This window comes from Dermacentor variabilis, chromosome 4 (assembly GCF_050947875.1).
Source record: "Dermacentor variabilis isolate Ectoservices chromosome 4, ASM5094787v1, whole genome shotgun sequence".
In the NCBI taxonomy this organism is placed as follows: domain Eukaryota; kingdom Metazoa; phylum Arthropoda; class Arachnida; order Ixodida; family Ixodidae; genus Dermacentor; species Dermacentor variabilis.
The window spans coordinates 72,124,594-72,131,132 of record NC_134571.1 but is presented as its reverse complement, the minus strand read 5'-3'; the positions used below and the strand labels follow the sequence as shown (position 1 = coordinate 72,131,132).

The 6,539-nt window shown below is 48.4% G+C and overlaps 1 pseudogene; it reads left to right on the top strand.

Annotated features, from left to right (window-relative positions):
- The first annotated feature begins 191 nt into the window (after positions 1 to 191).
- LOC142578232 (uncharacterized) lies at positions 192 to 4,911 on the top strand (annotated as a pseudogene).
- The last annotated feature ends 1,628 nt before the right edge of the window (positions 4,912 to 6,539 follow it).

Here is a 6,539-nt window from a genome sequence, read left to right as displayed (position 1 = left end):
ACAAATGCTGTTTCAGCAAAGCAGTGGATCCCCAAAATTTCCCCCAATATGCACACATCTGTTTTGAGCTACCTGCGTGCAGCACAAACCACCTTAAGGCATAGGCGGTGTTACGATTCACACCTCGCCAAAAACGCGGTCTCCGGAGCAAGCACATCGGAGCAGTACAACAGAAAGCAGCGGACAAGAAAATGGCGTTCGGAGTCGACCCTCGGCACTACGGCCCGGGCGTCCTGTCGCAAGAGCGACGTCCGAGCAAGGAGACGACGAATATGAGACGGATGTCTGCTATGACGGCAACAAACAGGAAGAACAAACGGGGAGCTGTTTCGATGTCCGTTAGCAAGCAGAGCCACGTGTCTCGTGTTAAACCATCATTGCCCATGCCCACTAAAGACATAGAGAAGGAAACCAGGCAAGCACGTGGCCCCTTCCAACCGAGCCTAAGCAGCTATCCTCAAACAGAAAGGAATAATCACAAAGGCAGTTTTCGTGCGCAGTGGCTTGCGAAGTTTAGTTGGCTTGAGTACAGACCAGCAAAAAAGACGCCGCGTCTTGCTCTTGTTGTAAGTCCTTGCCGCCGGGAGGTGATATTCCGAAGGTGCTTTAGGACCCGTCATTTACTGTGGACCCCAAATCAGGAGAATATCAGCGCACCTTTGCTGTGCGAGGGAACTGAAGTACTGGAGTTCCACGATGGAAAGTTCGTAGTCTCTAAAACAATGGTGCCTCGAATCTTGGAAATTTATCACGACTCCCCGGACTACGGCGGGCACGACGGGTTCTGGCGAACTTATCGCAAGATAATTCAGCGTTTCCGGTGGAAACACACGAAAGATGATGCCCAGCGATATGTCCAGTCTTGGCATCAATGTCAAGTCCACAAAGCCAAGTACCTTCAGAGAACAGACGAGATGGTCCTATCTCAACATTCTGACATACCGTTCGAAGTCCTCCAGGTGGATTTTGCAGAGCTCAAGAAGGAGGCTACTGGAGTAAGAAAAAAACTATCAGCCCAAGCACTCCGTACAGATGGTTAACCAGCGAAGCTGAAACGTGCGGCCCCGGTGTTAATCACTGGGTAAATCCCGACGGTTCATTAAACTCATTCTTAATTATTGGTTACGTCCTTGTACTTCTTAATGAGGTTACACACACGTTCGTCTGCGACGGAGAGAACTACGTCATTGACGGTATGCCTGCAGTCCGCCGTTGTCGCTTGCGTTCGATGTCTCGAGTTTGCTCAGTGGTGTGGTTAGCAACATACGCCCGGCATTGCCGCTTGCGATCCTTCAAAATTGCTTCAAAATCAATAAGACAATGAATGGCACATACCCCTTCAAGCAATGGCTCATACCCCCGCAAACGTGGTCTCCCCATGGCGACAACAGAGGCCTAGAGGAGAAGTGAAATTCTGCGCTGGAATGACGAGTGGCAACGGAGAATGCTGTGGAAGAAGACGACGACGACGCTCGAGCCATAGCTGATGATGATAGTTTTAGCGATGTCCGACAACCACGGCACAGGGTCCGCATAAACAGCTTCGCTGTAAAACATAGTCTTTCTTAATGTCAATAAATCAGTGCACTAGAATAGTGACTGCACGACCGGGAACGGAAGACGCAAGTAGTGTGATTGCCCTTTTGAGCCGAGAGATGTTTAAGAATACTAAAGTAGTAATATCAGACAATGGACCGGCATTTGTAAGCGAGCGTCTGCAAGAGTTGGCGAAGGGACGAGGAGTTATCTTGCGACGATGCGCGCCGCGTACCATCCTGCAGGAAATATCATGGCTGAAAGAATCATACGAGACTTGAAACAGTTTATTTCCATGTATCCAAGTTTCAAAGTCGAATGGAAGCGCTGCTTGGAGGCCGCTGCGGCTCATTACAATTGGTCGCGCACTGCGGGCATCGGTTGTAGCCCGTATTTCGCAGCATTCGGAAAGGCACCGCCGCTGCCCGCCATATAGCTCGGTATTGCTGCCCGCCTGCAATTGTGCAAGAAGCGACAAACTACAGAAGCGTACCAGCGATACCGCGAAGATGTGAAGAGACGTGTCGCCGCCACAACACGCGGATACCTCGTCTACAGCTGAACGACTTAGTAGTCGTAAGAAAAGTTCTTCCGGCTACGAAGTAGATGTACATGAGGCCGTATCGCATGGTTCAAACTGCAATGCCAGAAGGTGTTCTCAAAACGTTACGTCAAAGATGACGGTGTGCTCGAGTTGCCACCGCCCCCCCCCCCCCCCCAACCTTCGATCCCGGTGCCTTGCGCGCCATGGAAGACGACGCGCTTCGTCCCCGCCTTCCTCTCATGGGCGCGCGAAATCGAGCCACCAACCTCGGCTCACCCTCGCACACTTTCACTCGCACATACAGCATAGGGCGCTCGGCCACGATGTTATCACACTTGGACTTTATGCGGAACATCACGACGATTGCGACGCCGACGGCAAAAATGCACCTGGAGTGCCTACATCATTGCTATCACAATAAAAAAAAATTCGCTTATTTGCGAAGAGTTTAGTCAGTGCGGCGATCATGAGCAGCTGTCTGTTGTTATCAGGTACTTTCGCAAGGTTAGAAATAAGTCAATTGAGGACGGTTTCTGTCTTGAGAGGCTCAGAAACTTGGACAGCGAGTCGGTTTTCGCAACACTGCAAGCTGTTCTCGCTGGCATCGATGCTCCCTGGAGTCGGTGGGCTCGGCGTATTTTGACGGGGCTTTTACAATGTCTATACATAGCCATGTATCTGGTGCCCAAGCGAAGTGCAAAAAATACAACAGCAAACATGTATACGTCCACTGTTATGCCCACTGCATAAACCTGGTACTCGCCGACAGATATATTTCTCGTGAGCAAAGACTCTGCAGAGACTCTGCAACTTGCCTACAACTTTCCTGAATATACTATTGTGGGCCAAGTATTATTTGATAAAATTCGCCATGCCTTCGGCGCAAAGCATAGAACTCTGAAGTTCTTGTCCATGACTAGGTGGGCGTGCCGCGCGAAACCTGTGAAGGCCGTTTAAGAGAGCGACACAGAGCTCCCGAGTGCGTTACTAGAGTTGTAAACTCAACGAGGCACCCGCACAAGCGGGCAAACAGGCAATGAAATTATTTCCAATGAGCTTCTACTTTGTGTGCTGTCTGGAAGTCGCGCACCCTGTCCCCCAGGTTGTCCAGAAGGTTAGACGGGCTCTCCAAGAGCCCAATACTGAGCTCACAACTGCACTTAATGAAGTTAGACATCTACGAGGCGCACTGCAAGAAATGAGGCCATGTATTTCAGCGTCTGAAAAGTTATTTTCAGAAGCTCGCTCTATCTGCGAGACAAAAAAAAAAGTCATGGAAATTACTGAATTCCGAAAAAGAGATATCGAATAGAATAGACGCAAACTGGGCGAATTGACATTGACACTTAACGAAACAGGAGCAGTATCTTTCGGCCGTTTTCTTTCCGATGCTTGATGCCTTTATCAAGGGCGTTGAGGAAAGGTTCCTCAACACACACAAGAAACTTTTGAGCTTGTAGGGTACCGTGTAGCGTCTGAAAAGTTATATTCAGAAGCTTGCTCTACCTGCGAGACAAAAAGACAGGCATGGAAATTACTGAATTGCGAAAAAGAGATATCGAATAGAATCGACGCAAACTGGGCGAATTGACATTGATACTTAACGAAACAGGAGCAGTATCGTTTGGCCGTTTTCTTTCCGATGATTGATACCTTTATCAAGGGCGTTGAGGAAAGGTTCCTCAACACACACAAGAAACTTTTGAGCTTGTATGGTACCGTGCAGAACCTGCTCAGTCTCTCAGTGAATGATGAGAAGATGGCGATTGTTTGCGACTTGTTTGAAGTAGACGATTTCAGCTTTCGCACTGAAATTCGACTCCTGAGATCTCGGATTACTTGGGAAAAAAAGTTAGAATGACCCTCATTGGCTGGCTTGATTAGCTCAGGGAAGATCGTTTAAACACAACAGTTTTCAAGCAATTTTGTTGCGCTTTATATCTTTTATTTTTCTATTTCATTTAATTCTACTATTCCTGCAGCTGCAGCTGCTCCTGCGAAAAAAATTTTCGAAGCTGACGCATGTAAAGACCAAGCTGAGGAAAACCATGATATGGCAACGATGTCTCAGGAGCGGCTTCGTTCGCTGATACGACCCTATGTAGAGCAGGATACCGCGACATCGATTTCATTTGACGATATTTTCTTGCACTTCACAGCAAAGACAAGCAAGCTTTTGTTGCGAATGCAATTCAATTTACGATGAAAATGAATGTGATTCAGACCATTCATTTGGAACTGCCAAAGAACACACAGACGAGTAAGAGCACAGGAGCAGCGCTCACTGCCAACAACATGTTTTTGAAGCTTGCACGAATATACACTATTCGCAAAGCGCTGAAAAAGAGAAAGGGAAGGCGAGCCATCGTCAGTCAACTCCTGCTACGCATGAGTCACAGACGAAAAACTACACAACTGTAACATACACAATATGGACACAGTCGAAACTGATTAACTTCTAACGAACTTAAGTTCCTTATCGCAAAGAGCTATATAAGGGGCGCTTATGCAAGTGGCTCCGAACTGGCAAAATGAAAAGGCCTCAAAGATTTCCATGGCTATCTGACCGTTGCACCTGCTCAACACACGCGTACCTTCTAGGCGGGGTGAACAGCCATACTTTGCACAATGAAGAGCTAGATAACTACCAGTCTTAATCTTGACGCTCTGCGCATGCTCACGTAAACGTTCATTAAGGCAGCGTCCTGTTTGCCCCATGTAAGTGCAGCCGCAAGAGCTGGGAATGACATGAACTACATTGGTTTTGCAATCTACAGGTTTGGCGGTATGTCGCTTACTACACAGTCCAGGCGTTTGCCGGCTGTCGTTGACTTTCTTTCACAACCTTCCCAACTTGTTAAGTGCGGTAATACTGGACTCTGTAGTATAAGCGACAAGGTACGGACCGAGCCTCGCCAAGAAAGCTGGCATATGGAAAGAGACGCATTGGAGTCAAGGGACTTGCATTAAAGTTCATCGACGGCCTCGTTTTACAGACTCTAAGACAAAAAGGGTGCGATAGGAACTCCTTTTGCGGAAATAACTGTTTGTCCCTTAGTTGAGTCGATAACTATTCGACACTTCTCGTCCCCCGTGCACGATTTGCTTCCGCCTTTGTACAGCCAAAAGTGGAGTAAAGGCATCGGGGAGCTGAGAATTATCAAGTATAGACTCTCAAGAACTCCCGAACACGAGTATTGCCAGAATCATACCAGCAGCGCGTTGCCGAGTGAATGCCGCACTACGTAAGTTTGACGACGTTAAGCAAAATAAAAAAGTTCGGCAGAGACACTTAAGACAGCTTACGTGTGGGAATCCGAAATAATTGTAGTCGCTTTGGGGAAAGCTTTCGCTTAGGTATTCATCCGTATGACGTCCTGCACGTTGTAAACTTGCGCGGCCTTCCTTTTTTGTTCCCTTACTTCGTCTTCTGCGGCGTGCTTTCCTGGGCGACCACGTTTCACAGATGACGCGGAGGTAGGCGCGCTTCGGAGTGCATCCCAGTAGACACAGCACGGATAGAATCCCAAGAGAAAATGACGCGCGGGAGGCAGCGACGCGATGTGTGCAATAACGAGCGCACTAGGCACGCCTCATTTTATACACTCATCATTTGGCGTCGAGCGTGCATCGCAGAAGAGACGGCACCGATGAAATCCGAACAGCAACAGACACGTGCGACGCAGTGACCGAAGCAGTGACGTGACGCGTGCAATGACGCACGCATTAGGCACAACTTTAGTCAACCGTAACCGTGGCACCGTACGTTGTGGCGTCGGTGAAGCGTACTCGTGTGGCACCCCAGAGACCCGAGCTCGGTTCCCACTCACACGGAAATGTTCCAAATTTCCTTTTCACTTCCATTTATAGACCTTGTTTACAGAAACCTGCCAGACAGATTTGACGTCAATCCGAACATTTTGGACGTGTTCTTAACTAGTCGCGCCGTGGGCCACTATTGGTACCATATTTCGGTCACGCCGACGACGACAACGCGGGATTTTCGCGTAATGGGGCATACAATGTTTTCGCATTAAAGTAAAATTAAACTGATCGGATATTGCAGTGCAACACACTGGAAAGCGAGCCTTTATGCTTGAATTAAAAATACTGAAACGTGACACAGCGGTCAACGCTGATTTCGGAGAGAGCGAAACTATGTCATCTTCCCCCGTGTTCCCGGATGCGATCGAGCTCTGATCTGCTCTGAAGTTAAATAAGACAAAGCAAAGCACTCACTGTAAAATATTTTGTGGTTTTCGCCTTCCGCGTCTGGGCAAATACGAAACCGGTGTATACGTGGAAGCTGCGTTGACTGACCGTCTGTTTCGAGCAACCAAAAGCACTGTCAAACGCTAACGGACTGCTTGGTGCGGTAACGCCTGTGTAGAAGGTCCGGCCCCGCAGCTCTCCCTTCATAGTCACAGAAAGTTGTCCACGAGTATAGTCAGGTATTCTC